The sequence below is a fragment of the Ptiloglossa arizonensis genome, chromosome 8, assembly GCF_051014685.1.
Source record: "Ptiloglossa arizonensis isolate GNS036 chromosome 8, iyPtiAriz1_principal, whole genome shotgun sequence".
NCBI lineage: Eukaryota > Metazoa > Arthropoda > Insecta > Hymenoptera > Colletidae > Ptiloglossa > Ptiloglossa arizonensis.
The window spans coordinates 14,258,294-14,276,365 of record NC_135055.1 but is presented as its reverse complement, the minus strand read 5'-3'; the positions used below and the strand labels follow the sequence as shown (position 1 = coordinate 14,276,365).

The following is an 18,072-nucleotide window of genomic DNA, read 5'->3' as shown; positions in this document are numbered from 1 at the left end:
AGGTGGTACAGACTGCTCCATTATCAGGTCCCAAACCGGAAACGTTACCATGTACGCAATCAAAGGAAGGTGAAAAGAGAGTGGTCGTCACGAGAATGGCCACGGACCATTTCCAAATGGAGTACTGTTAATCGAGTGACCACAAACCGAGTAGTTTCATGCGCCATTAGTTTAACACCCCACAGCGTACGCGAAACTCTGTTCATGATTTTTCGTTTTCATCGTCCACTTTATTGTGCAACCGAAACCGGCCGTTCTCTTGCATCTCTTAATTTTTGATTATTATTGCCACAATAATATCACACCGCGGTAGTGTTACTATTTATTCATGAAACGCGAGAAGAGTTACACCCTCGAGAACCTCGAGTAATTGACCTCCTAATCCAGCATATTAATGAAACAATTTGAGTGTGTCTGTATCTATCTAATATCCCATACATACAGAGTTATTCCACTAGTAGTTTCTCTTGTTAATAACCAGATAGGTAATTGTTACAGAAATACGAACACACGTAAGTATTATTCTGAGTATTTCTACTGTAAATCTATCATAACGTTTTATAGAAATTCATTTAGGTATAAAACTGTCCAGCTGTTTGAACCGCTAAATACAAACTATTGGTATTCAATTTATTGGTACTCGTATTTGCTCAAATCGATTTATGCTCTAATTTACCATTAGTAACGATATTATTAAATTGTAATGTTTTGATAGCAATAAACATACGTTTGAACCGCGTACGATAGCGTAACGTAATATCCGGATCTGATTACACTGAAACTTTATAGTATTATGAGACATTAAATTGTTATAGTTTGTGTTTCACTCTTGCAATTGCACGTGTCCCCAAATTTGATACTTTTGACCCACCTCCTCAAATTTGACCTACATACAAAATTAGAAACTGTTTTCAATATTTGACACAGCAGATATTAAACTTTAAACAACAACAGAGGACCATGACGAAAATTTACCCAAACCTATCAGATGACACTGCGTACTATCTATTGAAAGTAATGGAGTAAAAATCAGTGACAGTCCTGATCTCCTCACGATTCCAGTCACGGTGTCGTTTCACGAAATATCGTCAACTCGTCGCTATTTACACGTTGGCTTTCGCTCGTAAATCGTAAAAAGGTTCTATCCAGTGTACCTTAGAATTTACCGACGATCGCACCGTGATGGTACCAACAGATAAAATACAATCCCATCGTTTCCAATGATGTACGACGAAAACGAACGATCGCAAAAATGTCTCTGCAGATCGGAGTCATTTATCGATTGCTTTTACCCTAATTTTTAAGACGATGCACACATCACATTTCTGTAGATTCAATTATTATGCACGGAAATATAACTTCGTTGGTGAAGAATAAAGATCACACAATCCGAGTAGAAAATATCGATGTACTCGATCATAATCATTCCAATCACACTGATAATGATATTTATAATATTTCTCTAGACGAATAATCATACTATGGCAACTTTATTCCTTCGATCGTTATTACAAGTTTTGGGACGTACCTTCTGCTCATTAAAAATTGTAATTGTGGTTTATTTCATTCTTCTGAACGTATTTGTATCGAAACGTATATTCTAAGTTGCGTTTGTTACAAATATTGTAAGTAATATTGTACTAAATTTGCTTAACGATGCTCGGTGTAAAAATGAAACGAAAATGTGAAATATCATTTTTTATACGAGCATTCGTGCCCGAGGAAATTGATTTTGAACATAGAATTAAGTGTAGCTCTGCTAACGTGTCTGTTCATTGCTCACCATATCTACTTACGGGAATATTTGTCCGTCTTGGCGATGGTACAGGTTTTTTGTCGATTTTAGAAGTCTTACTGTCTTATAATTAGTCAGAACCAGTAGTAAACGATATTATCGCGCAATCGTTAATGTTTCTCAAGTCACTAACACGAACAGAAATAATAAACAATATACAGATACGTTGGTCAACTTTTACTAAATCGTAAACGTACTCGATGAATTTTTTAAAATTGAATTCTTCGATAACGAGCCCTTGTACGAAACAATTTTACACCACACTTTCGATTTATTTTTACACGAAGAATCACTACTTTATTCGTTTGTGTTACGAATTCCAGCGAGCCTTGCACAGGTACTCAAAACTAAGTGGCTCAATTCTAGAAGTTTATCGAACTCGTCTCGAGGATGAAAAAAGGCCATATATTCGGATACATTTGCCAATATGTTTTTGTATCGTCAAACATCTATATCGAAGGGGTGAAAGCCTTCAAAGTCGCTGATGAAAAAGTCTATTCGGTCCAATATCTTGGAAAGTATTCGACGTAGAAGAAAAGTTTAAGCACGAAAATGATACATTCCCGAACAACGAATTCATCCAATGGAACACCATTCAGAAAAATTGATACGTTTAAATAACACATTAGTAACAATTCTACCCATTTTTATTTTTCTTGTAAAATTATCATCGAGTTCAGCGCAAATTTGGTTACGGTAAATAAAACAATCAAATTACGAAATACGAATGTTTTCGAACTGGAATTTTTCACACAATCAAAATTATGTTATTTAAAATATACTCAAATTTAAACAGACACGTTTCTTTAAGTGTTTCCTGAAAGAAAAATATTGATTAGTATATCGATATAAGAAAATTCGTAAATATTACTCACTGGTCGGTAAACATGAGAATTTAAAAACAATCGGTTAAGTAATTACATTTCTATAAGTTATTCCCGAAGATGTATCCCTTGTTTCAAGGTGTTCAAATAAGAATCTTCCTTGGAACTTTGTCCCTAGATTTAATAGCGTTCGAGGTATCGGTCGAGTATGTTTTTTACCCTCAACTTCAAGAGTTTTCGTCATCCCTTCAATACGAATGTTTGCGGACAAAAAGAAAGGTCTCGAATATTTTTGCGAGAACTGATTCGAACAAATTTCATCGCAATGGCTGACTGTTCCACGGGCATGTACGTTCGTAGGACATCGATACACAATAGTACGAATCTTGCAAGACACGATAAAAAAATGTATACGTTAACACTTTATCATTATTCGTTGTAAAAACGAGGTGTCGAATAGCAAAATTTATCTTTGGGATTAAAATTTTTAATAGGGTAAAATGAACCCGTTTAGACAAATAAAGTTACTGAAAGTACTTTAAAATTTGTTTAATCTTGCTTCTTAGTTTATTTATGTCGTAAAAATTTAATTGTAGCATAACATTTTTCAAGAGCCACTAAAGACGTATTTATGTGATTCGAGGGCGAGGAGATACTTTACTTTAATGAAAATAAATAAACTGAAATATTTTGGAACATTGATTTCATTAAAATAATATAAGGATGCCTTTGTATATCTTCGTTGAATCTTTCATTTCCTTTCGAAAGCAAATATTTTTCTTTTTGTTCGTATTTTTCTATTTTAGTAGGGAATATACCGATTCATTAAAAAATTCTGGAAATCTCATACATTTGACACTTCTCGTTCAAATAGTTGTGTCAATGATAATTTGTAAATTATTTTACGAAAAATCGTTACATTGCGACCCTCATAAACGTTTGTTCACCTTAAAATTTGTTTACTTACTTTAAAGTGAACAAATTGTCATTCTTCCGAAATTGCAAGTTATCGTAAATTTAGCAAGGTAAATCGATTAATTAATTTATACGGTTTTTATGTTTGAAGTAGCGACAGACCGATACTTGTTTCGATACTATCGAAATTGAAACTACTTATAGTATCTGTATCAAACCATTTTAAGGAATATGTTTGCACGATTCGAGACTAATTGCCTATCGATTAAATCGAGTTTGATACCCGTTTAATTGCATTTAGAACTCATTGGAAATAAAAGAATCTATGCTAACACTCGTCAACCGGTCTGAACTGTTACGTAAACTAAACTTCGTTTCGTCGATAGAAGATTTAAAAAAACAATTTTTTTATTTCGCATATTTGATACAATACACGAATATATTGCACGTTCCACGTGTAGCGTATTCATCTCGTAAAGAAATCGAAAGCAGTTTAAATCTTAAGAACGTGGAAGAACGTTATTGTAGTGGATTTAAAAACACAGCTATTGCATCGTTACGATATCGAATTCTCGTTTTCAGCGTTTAACTTCGTTCTTATTAATCTATACATTAAACATACAAAAGATTAAGAAACTGATCCAACATTACTATTATCATTCTCACAAAAAAAAATCAAATTTTTACCCAAGAGAAAGCACACCAGGTATACAGTAGAAATAACAATTTTCGAACTATACAATCCACTTACGACGAATAAAAACGAACTCTATTTATTACATTGCAATACTTTTGTCACCATTAAGAAGAAGATCGGCAAAAATTTGATACGAAAAAGAAATATCGAACAAGACCAACGCGTGACAATTTACCCGCGCAATGAAGTCAAATTTTGATTCGTTCATATTCCATCGTACAATTGCAACAATTTCCCCCGTAATTGGAAACTTTCCGCTCCCATTAATTTCACCGTGCTCCTCGGATCTTTGCCTCTCCATCGCGCTCTATAATACATTGTTTCTCTGTAATCGAAACATCCCTAACGGACGCAATTTTCCGCGCCTGTATTTCTTTAATCCTCTCGTTGCATCATGTGCGAAATGAAAACGCGGGCGCGAGTTTCCGTAAATTTCGCGCAATTTTCGCGCCGAGTGGATCGATCGTTAACGATCGACGTTTCTCACGCCGCCGGTGACTCGAAACGTGATACGGGGCGATACTCGGAATTGAAAATCGGGAAGGAATTTCGTTTTCCCTGGCAGCGTTCGTTCGAAACCGATGGTCGTGGCACACCGTGCGACGCACGCGAAAGCGCAACGATCTCCTCTTGGCCCCACCTCGCCTCGCCTCATCCCCCGTCGCTACGGGAAGCCACGGCGTTGAAACGTGGACGGCGGTGCGCACCATGGTACGGTGGCCGTTTAACGAAAAGGGATGAACCACGGTGGCGCCGCTACCGGTCAAAATACGAACGAAAGCTTGCGCCGGAACCGCGCAGATCGTCCTCAGTAGTTGCCCAGACGCTGTCACGGGCGTAGCTGGATGCTGGGTTGTCTCTCTCTCTCGTGCGCGCGCGTGCCGCAGGGAGGTGCTTCCTTTTCTTCTTCCTCTTCCTCCTAACCTCGTCCTACGCCGTCCTCCATCGTCGCGTACCGAGAACGCTCCGTAGACGTCGCGATCCAACGGTCTCGCTGGCGGATAATCGGCGGTGTCCCCGGTCATCGTCTCGGTAACAGCGAGAGGAAGAAAGGGCGCCGGAGAAAAGGGAGGCCGACGATAAGGTTTTCCTGCCGGTCGGGGAGAGAGAGAGAGAGAAAGAGAGAGAGAGAGAAAGAGAAAGAAAGAAAGAGAGAGAGAGAGAGAGAGAGAGAGAAAAGGAGTGGGGTGGGTGGTGGATTGACAAGGATAGATAACCTAGAGGGGAACAGAGAAAGAGAGAAACCGGTAGAAGAGCGACGGTAAGGGAGAAAAGAAAAGAAAAATAAAAAAATAACGGACGAGTAAACGCGAGGAGCGCAGAGAGGACGGAGAGAGATTAAAAGTAAAATTGTCACGGGTGGGGTGGAGATGTGTTGAAGTGTGTTCTTTGTGTGTATATATATGGTGCAGTGCGGTGCTGTGCTCGAGAGAGAGAATGGCGTGGTCGGATTTCGCGTGCACCTCGCCGTGACGTGGAAAGGTAAGGGATCCCCCGTCAACCGCCCCCTCCTCCCTCGCCGCTTCCCTCCTGTCCCTCTCCTCTTTCCTCCCTCGGCGTTTAACTTTTCCTTATCGACGTTAGACGTCGTTAAGCGCGGATATCACGGGCTTCCGTTCGCCGCGGCAGGACGCGGATCGGGTTCCTTACTCGATTGGCGGTGCCAGTCGACGCCGATAATTGGCTTCGATTCGTGCGATGATCCGTCGTCTGTCGTCGGTCGGTCGGTCGGTCGGTCGGTCGGTCAGTCGCCGGTGCCGCGTGCGCCTCACCCGTCGTCTGGCTTTATCTTTACCGCGACTACTGTGCCGGGCTTGTCGGCATACTCGATGCCGACGACGACAAAGACGACGACGCACGGTCGCGCCGTGTTTTTTCGCCCGACCGATGCACACGTATTTCTTCTCTAGCGGCGAGAGCGGATCGTGCCGCGCGAATCGGCGACTGGTAGCGATGGTAGCGGCGCTATCCCCTCCATCTATCCCTACCCCCCCGAAATCAACACGTTCGTTAACCGGCTTTCGCTTGGAAAAATCACGTCCGGCTTGCATCGCGTTGCCGATAGTTGCGTTCGAGGATCGAGTACCAAGATCTCTTCTTCTTTATTTTTCACTCGCTCACGCGTTATACAGACCAATTGAACGCTTTGAAAGTTGCGATAGTCGAACACGAAGATCTCTTGTTCTTTATTGTATCTTCTTTTCTTTATTTTTGGTTCAGTGTATGTTTTCGATTGTAATAGAAAAACTTACACGTTAAGTAGACCGATTGAATACTTTGAAAGTTAAGTATAATATTTGTTCTTCGTTAATAGATTACATCGCGCGAGTTAGTAACGGGTAGCGATGGTAGCGAAACCGACGCGTTTGTTAACAGCCTTTCGCTTAGAAAAATCGTTCTCCGTATATATACCACGTTGATGGTAAATTTACTTAACAATCGAATACACGAATCCATTATAGATTCTTTTTTCCTTTTAATCGCAACGTGACAGAATCGAACGCGAGAATATTTCTCGAATGTCCTCTTCGTATTTTATTTACCTTTTTTCTTTATTTAAAGTACGCTTTTCGTTGTGAAAATATTTACGTATTAAATAGACTAATTGAATACCTCGAACGGTGTGTTGCGTATTATGCGACGCTGATCTAGAGCGCTGTATTTCTTTTCCACGAATAAATCGTACCGTGCGAGCCAGCGACGTGTAGCGATGGTAGCGATCCAGCAACAGCCGTTAACCGTGTCCCGAAATCAACACGTTCGTTACCAGGATCGCTTGGAAAATTATATTAGTGGTAATCCTCTGTAGTCGAGACCTTTGTAATTCGTTATTGAATTAAAATCACCGTGTTACGTATACAGAGAACAGTGTTCCTTTTTCCCTTTAATTGGTAATACGACGAAATTGAACGCGACAACGTTCTTCGAACGTCCTCTTCGGATCTTGGTTATTTTTTTTTTCATTTAACGTGGCCCGTGTTTTTCACTATAAAAGTATTTACGCGCCGGTAACTAAACGTTTCGTACGGTGTGTTGCGTGTAGCGTGACACTGGTCTAGAGTTACACGCTTCGTTTGTTCTGTATGGGCGCGAAATGGGAAATCATGGCTATCGTAGATTTTCGAAGCTCTCGCGTCGTACGTACACGCATGGTAGCGAACGTGTTGAGGAAATTGGTGTACTTATAACCGAAATAAATGTTAATTACATTTAGGGGTTGATGCACCGCTAGCTTTAATCTGTACTCTTACAAAAATTATTTCTTTCCTTGTAAATACAGGTGTATACGTATAATCTGCGAAGAAGGCTGTATCGGTCTATTTTTAATTGTTACTTTTATTAATTATACTCCGAGCATGAAAAAGGGTCGATACGAATACGTATCGATTCTCAAGTGTTGTCTCGGTGTAAGATGTGCTTGTTGATATTTCTTCCAGCGTTTGTACAATTCAAACATCGAATACCTCGATAAGACTACGATAGAGGTAGCCTATTATCGGGGTTGTGGATTATTCGAATAATTTCGAGTAAATATTTATCCTCGTTTCTTTGTTAGTAGAAAGCTCCAAGTATCAAGGGCTTGGAATAGAGTACCGCGCGTTTCATAGTTTTCGCGATGTTGCGAGCGTACGAAGGATCGAACGCTCGAGTTTAAGAGGGTTAACGGGTTACGATGGGGCGACAGGGTTGAAACATAAGGTAGTATTTGGAACGTCTTTACGAAGACGAGCACGTACTTTTATCAAATCTTCGTCCATTACTCGAAACTACACACGTTAAACTACAAATCTACTGAATTTTATGAAAAAATTTCGATTCTAGTAAAAGTTACGACCACTCGGTACAGAGCCATTTCATCCGACCAGCCGGAGAAGGCATTCAACGAACGAATCATCCGAAATAAAAAAGCAAGGAAGTTTTACAATCTGCATTACCGTTTCTGTGTCGTCGAGCCTTTCGAATTATTTTTCAAAAACTTTTCACGTTACGGTCCAAAGAATGCGAAAATATAGGGCGACAAATCCAATGTTTAACTCTGAACGGAGACGAAAAATGTGAAAGTAGAAATTAGACAAAATTTCCACCCTCGACGATAGAGTCGCTAATGCGAATTGTAAAATTTCCTTGTGTGTTTTTTTTAATTTTTTTTCTTTTTTATTTCGGAGCATTCGGTCGTTACATTTTTCGCCTATTTAAGCGGAGAGTTTCTCCGCGCGATCGACCGCAGCTTTGATGAAAATTGAAATTTTTTCACGAAATTCAACCGTGTCGTAATTCCGTGGTGTTCGCGGGTAATGGATAAATATTTAACGAAATTGCGGAGTCGTTCGCGTATAAAAACGCTTCGAATGCTTCTTATTTTTCAACTCGTCACGCTCCCGTAACTTCTTAAGTGGACTAGCATGTTGAAGCAAAACAGCGGGAAGGGTGAGCGAAGTGTGAGCGGAATTTAACGCAATCGCTAATATTGGTAACACAGTGACCTATTTTTACCGTTGTAACGGAAGTGCGTTAAATGCAGTGTGGGTAACCCGTGGGCCACAATATTTACTAGGAAACTTTCATTAAGCGGAGTAGCATATTGAAATAAAGGGGATTTTAACGCGATCGCTAACATTGGTAACGTTTTGACCTGTTTTCACGGTTATATCGGAAATGCCGCGCGACTGGCCCGGTGAACCACCGTATTTATCAGAAACTTTTATTCGGTGGACCAACACGTTCAAGTAACACAACGACGATAGAAGAGGAAGCTATGAATAATTTATGTATTACGTAAAGGAAAGGTAGCAATTCCTTGTTGGTATTTTAGAGCAACAGGAATTACAGACAATGTCGAGTAATTGATTTATTAGCGCAACGTTCGTTGTACTTTCTTCGCGTTCCTTTGACGGTGTTCCAGCGGGGACGTTAATATTTGAACGGTTAAATTTCTCGATAATTGTCACGAGTAACGAATGGTAATTAGGGTAATCATATCGTATCGGGATAACGACCACGATAAATGGAAATATTAATCCTTAAATAAATAGAAAAGATTGCCATAAATTTGTATACGTGTAAAATTGTTCCATTGTAGAGTAATTGTATACTTGTTGGATCGAGGTGGATTACGATATCGTTTGACAAATAAAATAAAGATTGCTATAAATTTGTATTCGTGCAAATTTGTTCGATCGTAGAGAAGAAAAAGGATATTACTTATTCGTTGGATCGATATCGAACATCGAAATAGTAAACGATTTGGTCGTGTAATAAATTCACGAATGGGTTAACAGAAGTCTTACGTACATGGTGGTCGATGTTGAAATTTTTCCACTCGAACCCGAGCCGAGTTACCATTTTAGTTGGGGCGAACAAGGTGGAGATAGAAACTTGTTTCGATGACCCACGTGCGGTGTAATCCAATCCCGTGAGTCATCCCGTGGAGTACTTCGTGATATTAAATCACATTGTTCGTATTACTCACGGACCCTGACAACACAGATAGCACGTTCGGTTAGAGCAATAACACGTGTTTCTGAACTTTGCGCAATAAATGTAACATTTTTACATTTATAAATTATCGTGACGCACGATACGTTCAATTTCAGTATAACATTGTTCTATTTATTTGTTCTGAATATATTTTACTACCCATCTGCGGTAATAAAATGTACGCGCGGAAATAATATCAAGTTTCGTACGAACTTCTGACTAATCGGAACACGTTTTCGCGTTATATAATTTTTCAGAAATAATTCGAACAACGTGTTATTAAAATTAGCTGGAACGAGGTCGTGTATGGGTTCATTTTCAACGGGAGAACCTCGTCGATCGATCGATAATAAATTTTTATGTTACATTAGTGTATTTTAAAGTATCGGTTATCTAAAGCGAGGCTTGCTCGCTGTTGTTCTATCTCGCTCACTCTTGGTATATCTATTAATTTTAAAACGCTATAGAGAGCAACTTTTTGACAAATCGGCGAAGATATTAAAGATATAAATTTACTATAACCGAGAATATTTATGTTAGACCTAGAAAGTGGGATAATTGTTTGACAACTCGATCAAGATGTTGAAGATATATATTGACTTCCTATGATCGAAAAACTTAATGTTAGTTCTGAAAAGTATAACTCACATCTCTTTGACAATTTACTGAAGATATTAAAGATATATATTTACTATCTGTGACCGAGGAACTTAATGCTACTTCTAATGACTGGGGGGATAATTGTTTGACAACTCGTTGAAGATGTCAAAGACGAGATAACTGTTTCACAACTCGTTGAAGATGTTAAAGATGAGATAACTGTTGGACAAGTCGTTGAAGAAGTCAAAAATGGGATAACTGTTCGACAACTCGTTGAAGATGTTACAAAAAAAAATTTACCATCTACGACCGAGAAACTTAATGCTAGTTCCAATAACTGGGAGGGATAACTGTTCGACAACTCGTTGAAGATGTCGCAAACGGGATGACAGTTTGACAATTCGACGAAGGTGACAAATATATATATATATATATAAAAAAAAAAAAGAAAATTTACGTTCCACGGCGGGAAACGTTAATATTAGCTCTGAAAAGTGTACGGGCAACTTTTTGACAACTCGACGGTTATAAATCGTGGCATATTCAGTGCCTACCGCGGGCGCCTCGAAAATTCACGCGTCCGCGTTCAGAAGTTGACGATTCTACACGACTGCACAGACCACACCGGCGGAGTTTATACTTGGCAGCCAGCAACCGACCCGCGTACTCCAGATTGAACAGCGGATTACGGCGACAGGACTTACACCGTTGTCGGTACTTTTCCAGCGGTGAACTTTAAAATGCTCCCACCGCAGCTACGGTTAATTCCATTAAGGACGTCAACACGATGACACTCGGACGTATTCATGTGCGTTCTAAACTGCGCCCCGGTTGCACCGTAACTGCGTTATCGCTGTACGCTGGCTGCTCGTTTGTGACGTTGATAAGCGGGCGTCAGGCATACGTTGCGGCGTCAAAACGAGAATCTTATTAGGCAGCACCTCGTGAACGTTTCCCAGCGTCTCGACATCGACGCTTACGGTTGTACCGGACCTACCCGCCGCGACCTTTCGATAAGAAAAATCGACCACTGTTCCCGATCAACCTTTACGCAGTTTGGTGCATCAGAGCCAGGGGCGAGCGGTGGCACCGTTTAATTTACCATGGACGTGGGATGGTTTATTTTGTACGCAATTCTACGTCCCCCTCTGTTATAGTTATTTCAATGCACTGCTTTTCACAAGCAAAGGGTACGATCCCCAGTGAGCGTACATCGCGTTGCAGGGACACTGGTGCGAAATAGAATTTTTAATGGAGAGATTTAGAAATTATTTAAAAAATTTTTTCCCCTATGAAAAATATATTATTATTAATGACGTATATTATGTATTACATATTTTTTCCATGTATATATATTATTATTATTATTAACGACGTATATTATATATTACATATTTTTTCCATAGGGGAAAAAATGTACAGAACAGGAACCAGAATAGGATAGAAAAATTCTACCATAAAGAATGTTACATCGCAATGAAATTTCAGCGCGAAAAAAAATTTGGTATGCACGTAAGAAGCACAGCGTAGCTAAAAGTTCCGTTGTAAAATCTAATCTCGATAAAACTTAACCCAATTAACGCGAACAACGAGGAAACGTATGTGCGTGAAACACGTTTCACCTTAGTTTCCTCTCACGGATGAAAGCAATGTTTAACCGGTATAAGAATAATACACATTTTTTTAAACCCTTTCCCATCATTTCACTCCACTACGAGGGGGTTAAAGTGCTCTTCGGGGAGTCGTTTGTAAACACACACTCCGACTGGGAGGAAGACCAGGAAGAATGTTTACCGTGGCCCTTACGATTGAATTTCCTTTCCATTGTTATCGTAGAAGTACGTGATTGGCGTTTTAACATTTTGCAACCCGACTGTCGAGATCGAAGGTCAGAAGCGTCATTTTCGTCGAGATTTTCAAGTTACCGTACTCCCGTATTCAAACGACCAGCCATCCTTCTCCCCGTCGAGATATTTTCGATATCGGGTTTTTCGCATCGGTAGGAAGTTCGAAATCTCTGTAAATCGTAATACGTTTGTAATGTCGGGGAGAATTGTTTTTTAAATTTCATCGTTGGCCAGAAACCTGTTCCATATGCAAAAGAAAATTTCGAACCTCTATTAAGACTGTGAACAGGGATAAAGTTTATGAATTGTAAATGGAGTTGCTGAGGAATTTGTATACGCGTTTAAAATTTCATTCATCGGACAAACTTCGTTGGAATTGATTTTTAAAATAACGTACACGTTAAAGGATGCGAGAAAGTTCAACCAAGTGGAGCCGAAGAGGTGCGAGAATGAAAGACACTTCGAGAATTATTCCAGAACAGATACTTCGAATAACAATAATGCTATCCTTGGGTCTCTTTCGATCCAATGTACAATACAATTTTTATCTATATTTAAAGTTACCATAACAGATGCAACTGAACGCCTTTGTATTTGTTCAGTTCTCTCGTTGTATCGTGAAACGAAAGATACAAGTTTTGTATATCCTGAACAATTTTTATCAAAACGCTACAAGTGTAAATGAAAAAGAAGAACGTTTTACGGTTAAGAGAAATTGAAAAATGTGTACGTAACGACGTGTTGCAACTCACGGTCGATAAAATTCGTTTATCCCGTGATATCGAAATACATTTTAATGGTGGTGAAAAATTTCTTTGAAAATTTCCAAAAATGTACATACCGTGTCGCGTATCGTAACGCAGCGTTAATCGATTACGTACAGAACAATTTGCGGTTAAAATCGATACTCGTTGCCTTCGTAAAATTGATTCGTCCCGCGATATTCGAAATACATTTTTGTAACGTTGGTAAAAAATTTCTTTCGAAAGTCTACGAATAGGACACATCCACGTAATGGGGTGCACGGACGATATCGAATGGGAATCTACCTTATTATTTTCATGCGTCGATTCCTGGTTATCGGTTGATACATCGTGCATCCCGCGGATGGAATAAGATTCAAATTTATTAAAGTTTATCTAGCGGAAAAAGTCTTACCGCGAGGATCCGAGTCTACGGTATATACACACACACACAGTTGGTCTATTTTCCCTTCCATTTTTCTCGATTCAATTTTATCGAGCGACGGTTTTCCAGATGTCTATCTTTTAAATTGACTCGTCTTCGTTTCGAGCAGTTGCCATGGCGCTCGAAGAACCGTCCGAGGATTGAAACCTTCGCGTGGTCTCAGACTTTAAAAGATCGATAAGGTCGAGCATGTAAGCCATTCCGATAAATTATCGAGGAAGCACCGGTGTGTCACACCGGATGATGAAAGATCACGAAAATCGTCTCGAAATTAACTCATAGATCATTCGACGATCGTGTGCCACGTTGAATTCCATTGAATCGGTGGCCTAACGCGTGACATTTCGATTCTCGACGAAATATCGTCCCTTGGCGGAACCCACGGGTATTTGTATGATTTTTTTTTAAAGCGCGTGGGACGATAAAAATCTATCGAAACTCGTCGTATGTAAGTTTTCCCCCGGCTAACAATTTTCAAAGAAAAAGTTCAAGCGGGCGGTGAACGATTTTCTTTTGACGGGGTTAACAAAGAAATCCTCTTAGGGTAGTCCCTTAATGCTTCTTAAAATGGAAAATAGAGGGTCTCCTTCGTCTTGTTGGCGTATCTCGGCGAATTTAATCTTCGCGAGATCCCCCTCTACACGTTTGCGTTCGGAATCCTTCGCGAGAACTTTTTATTTTTCGCGGTGTACGTACATAAATCGTGTGTACGAATTTCGGGATGTTCGAGCTGCGAGTTTTCCACTATTTTTACACACTGCTACGCTTCACCATCGGTACGATGTGGTTACAGGTATCGTTCTTCCGCGTTAATTTCAATTTCTTATCGCGCAAGAAGGGATCACGGATTATTCGAGAGAGAGAACAATTTCTAAACTCTTAAAGTGTAGCGAAGCAACTTTAATTTTCACACGTGTGATGTGTCTTACGTTTCGTAACGCGAGATTTACATCTATTGCTCTTCTACGTTCATTTTTATTTCTTCTATCGGTCATCTGAGAAACGATCATGGATTATTTTCGTAAGAGGAAAATTTCAAAATTTATACTTTCAACGAAGCAACTTTAATTTTCACACGTGTAAATCTCACGTTTTGTAACGTTTACACCTATTGTTGTTCCACGTTCATTTTGCTTTTATCGTTCGTCTAAGAAACGATCGTGGATTATTTTCGTGACCGGAAAATTTCAAAGTTTACACCTGTAGCTCGGCAACTATAATCAATAGTCAATATTCAATTTTGATACTCGTGACAATGGAATTTACGTACACTGTTCCTCAACGTTGATTTCAATTTCTCATTGTTCGAGAAAGGATCACGGATTATTTCTGAGAAAAAATTTCGAAATATTCAGCAGCAGCGAATCGACTTGGATCGTTTCGATGCTACGGTAACGTTGAATTTACTCTCGTCGTTCTCTCGAGTTGATTTCAATTTTCTTTCACTCGAAAATTGGAAAACAGAGGGTCTCTCGTTCGTCTTATTGGCGTATACCGACGAATTTAATCTTCGCGAGACCGTCCGGGTTGTGTACGGAATTCTTCGCGGGAAGTTTTTATTTTTCGTTCCGCGGTGTACATAAATCGCGCGCACGAATTTCGAAAAGTTTGCGCGCCGCGAGTTTTCCACTATTTCTAACCCCCTCTCCCCTCGCTACGTCTCGTCGTCGACCAACGGGCGGGGGTGGACGAACAATTTTCAAGCAAGTTCGCTTTACGAAAATAATTCGAAGGTCGTACCTTCTTTTGCTCCGATGGATGATTCGATTTCCAGAGTGACGGCATTAAACCAACTTTGTCCAACGTTCCGCAAATACCGTTCTATATATCTTGTACAATTCCCCGTCGCGGGTAGTTGCGAAGTTGAAATTAATTTTTAAATCCCTCTCGTCGGATCCGATACGTCGCCGGTTTCATCGAGAGAGAGAGAAAAAAAAGAGAAGCTTGTGTACTTTGGAAAATAATCGAGAACCGCCCGCGGAGATTACCAAACGCCGTGAAACTTCGCTTACGTTATCAAAGTTTCTTCAACGGTTCGGGAGTTCGTCGTTAGAATCGCCACGATTCGACCATTTTATTTCCATTCCCGAAAGCTTCCGTTACCGTTACCGGATTCATCGGATGTTTCTTTTCGTACGGATATCATTTATTTACCTCTCCCCCCACCCTCCACCGCCTCTCTTTTTCGAACCGTGAACTTTCAGCAAACAATTCGGTATAATTCGTTGCGAAGAATTTCGATGAAAGTCTAATGGAAGAAAAATATTTAACCGCGCCAACGGGGAAAAATTTTCGCCTACGAAATTACGTAATAGGATGTTTCAACGATAATAACGAAATGTGTACACGTACCGATCGTCGTGTTACGTAAGACGGGAAACAGAATACCCACGAGTCGTTTCATTGTGTATCGGGTTCTTGTATTATAATTGCGAGTCCCGATGCGACGTCCGCGGACGGAATATCACATATTCATAGAAAACGTATTTCTTCTTTGTTTATGGTGTACCGGGTAGGAAACGACGGCGGGACGCATCTCACATTCAATACGCGCAATTTTGTAAAATCGTGCCACGCATTCGTAAATATATATTTTACGAAGCTTCGAACCATACTCTACGCGGGGAAACGCGCTCCCCTTATAACGAGGTTATTCGACTTTGCGCCATCTACAGCGTGTTTCGGAAACTATGCCTGGAAACGTAACCTCTTAACTATCCCGTGTAATACGTATACGTATATTCAGGTGTGATTTTTCAATTATTTTAAATATCGAAATATGCGAATCTATTTATTATTGTCGCAAGATCGACGAGTATCGTGGATTGAAAATTTCTTTTCGAATAAAATAATTTCATCCTTAAATATGTTAGGAGGGTTTAGCCGTCAGAGTAAATAGGATTTTTCGATACGCATAGTAGTCCACGAATTAATCATTCGTTGGATATTCAAATTTATAATTTGTAATCCATCAGTTCGTACGATTGCACGCTATATTGAAACATCACTGATAACTTCAGAGCTCGAAGTTGGATATAATACGTATCCCAAGATTTGAATCTTGTATCTATAGTTTTTATCGTTTCATTTTCTAGCAATTTTCCTCGATTTTCTCGACAAAATAGATTCTACGTGTACTTAATCGGAACAGATCAACAACTATCTATTTTTCAAACATTCCTTATTTCTTTTTAAAATCCAAAATTTTCTTATTTCTTTTCAAAATTATCCACTTTCAAATAATCTTAAAGCTACGTGTAAAATGCATAGAACTTCACGTTGGAATTGAGAACAGTACAATAGAAAAACCATATTGAAATTGGTAGTGGTCGTAGCACCAGTGCTAGCTTTCGAGCAGTATAAATCCCATACAACGGTCGATCTCCGTACCCGTGGTTTATGTGATCTCTCGAATTTAACGAGTGCAAAAAGTTGTTCTTCCAAACATTTCAAAGTGCGATTCTTGGATTAGTACCGTTCCTCGACCTGTCGATTCAAATCTATTCGAAGTTTTAACGATTATTGTCGCTCTAGGGTAAGTTTACTTTCGATATCGTCACTCGCAACAGTCTGTTCGTCATTGGCCAGCATTTTACACGGTACTTGACCAAAGAAGAAAAAAACATTATCTCTTATCGACCATAACCAATACTCTATACGATCGTTTTCGTTTTGGAATAATCCACCAAACACACTGGTAAAGTTGTTCGACTTCCTTCTGGTATACCCAGTATCTATAAAAACGATCTACTTTCAGAGCCATTCAGAGACTATCCCCACCTCGTATCCACGTCCCTCCATTCAAACCTACATAACCTCTCTGTCTCTCGAAGTCGACATAACGTAACAGTAACGATTATTTTTATCTCGGTTGAAAAATACTAGCTGGTTCGATAAGTTTTGTCGTTTTCTCTATTGTAAAAAAAATACTATTACACTTGAACTTTGAACAACTGTAAATATACGAACGAGTCGATAGATCTACGTAAAACTTCACACGTGTTCATTAAACGACAGTACCGTTAAAAAAAAAATAAAACGACAAATCTAATAGCTCCATTTCTTAGCGAACGATGAAACTTATCGAACAACTTTCGTTAGAAAATATATCATAAATCGACAAATTGATTTTCGTTCCGTGTGCGGTATACAATACCGTAAAATGTTTATTCGTTCAAATGTTACGTTAACGATAATAGAACGTGCCTTTCATGCTTTGTAACAGATCGGTGTCCAGGCGATGCACGTTTGAAAAAGAACCACCCTGTGTGAAAGTGGATAATGCTGTTCACGTATTTGCCCGCGATGGGCGCTACGGGATTTATAATTTTCGAAATCTACTCACGTATCGGAATTTGTATAATACTCGTACCGACCAGTCAGATGTAATATTGAGCTCCGTCGACCATCGAACTTCAAAGTACCGGTCGAACGATACCGGCCGCCTGCTAATAAATTGCACCATCCAAGTATCGGGGTGGATATTACAATTGATAAGTTATCAACGGTGGCTTTGTTGCTCCTTGAATTCGTTGAGTGCGATTGGTAGCATTGTTAGGCGATTTGCGTAGATTTATGCGATTTCCATTCGTTCGCCATATTCGTGCACTACGCTAAGAACTACATCGATACAATATTCATCGATGTAGATACTGTATACCGATACCAGAACTGTCCAAGGGGACAATTTCACTTGTTTGAAACTTTTTAAAATTACTTCATTATTAA

The 18,072-nt window shown here is 39.6% G+C and overlaps 1 protein-coding gene and 1 long non-coding RNA gene across 5 annotated transcripts in view; one reads left to right on the top strand and one right to left on the bottom strand.

Moving 5' to 3' along the window:
• Window positions 1-18,072, bottom strand: part of LOC143150764 (uncharacterized) — a 229,313-nt gene that overhangs the window by 12,204 nt on the left and 199,037 nt on the right. For 2 of the 4 annotated variants that reach the window (XR_012993176.1, XR_012993177.1), the window contains one exon: window positions 9,616-9,706. The exons of the other annotated variants lie outside the window; for them this stretch is intronic. This is a non-coding gene — a long non-coding RNA (uncharacterized LOC143150764). Of the gene's footprint in view, window positions 1-9,615; window positions 9,707-18,072 lie in introns of those variants that run through there. 4 annotated transcript variants of the gene reach the window in all.
• Task6 (TWIK-related acid-sensitive K[+] channel 6) overlaps window positions 5,062-18,072 on the top strand; it is a 201,550-nt gene continuing 188,539 nt past the window's right edge. The window contains exon 1 of the mRNA XM_076319248.1: window positions 5,062-5,713. The gene's annotated coding sequence lies outside the window, so the exon portion shown is untranslated. The remainder of the gene's footprint in view (window positions 5,714-18,072) is intronic.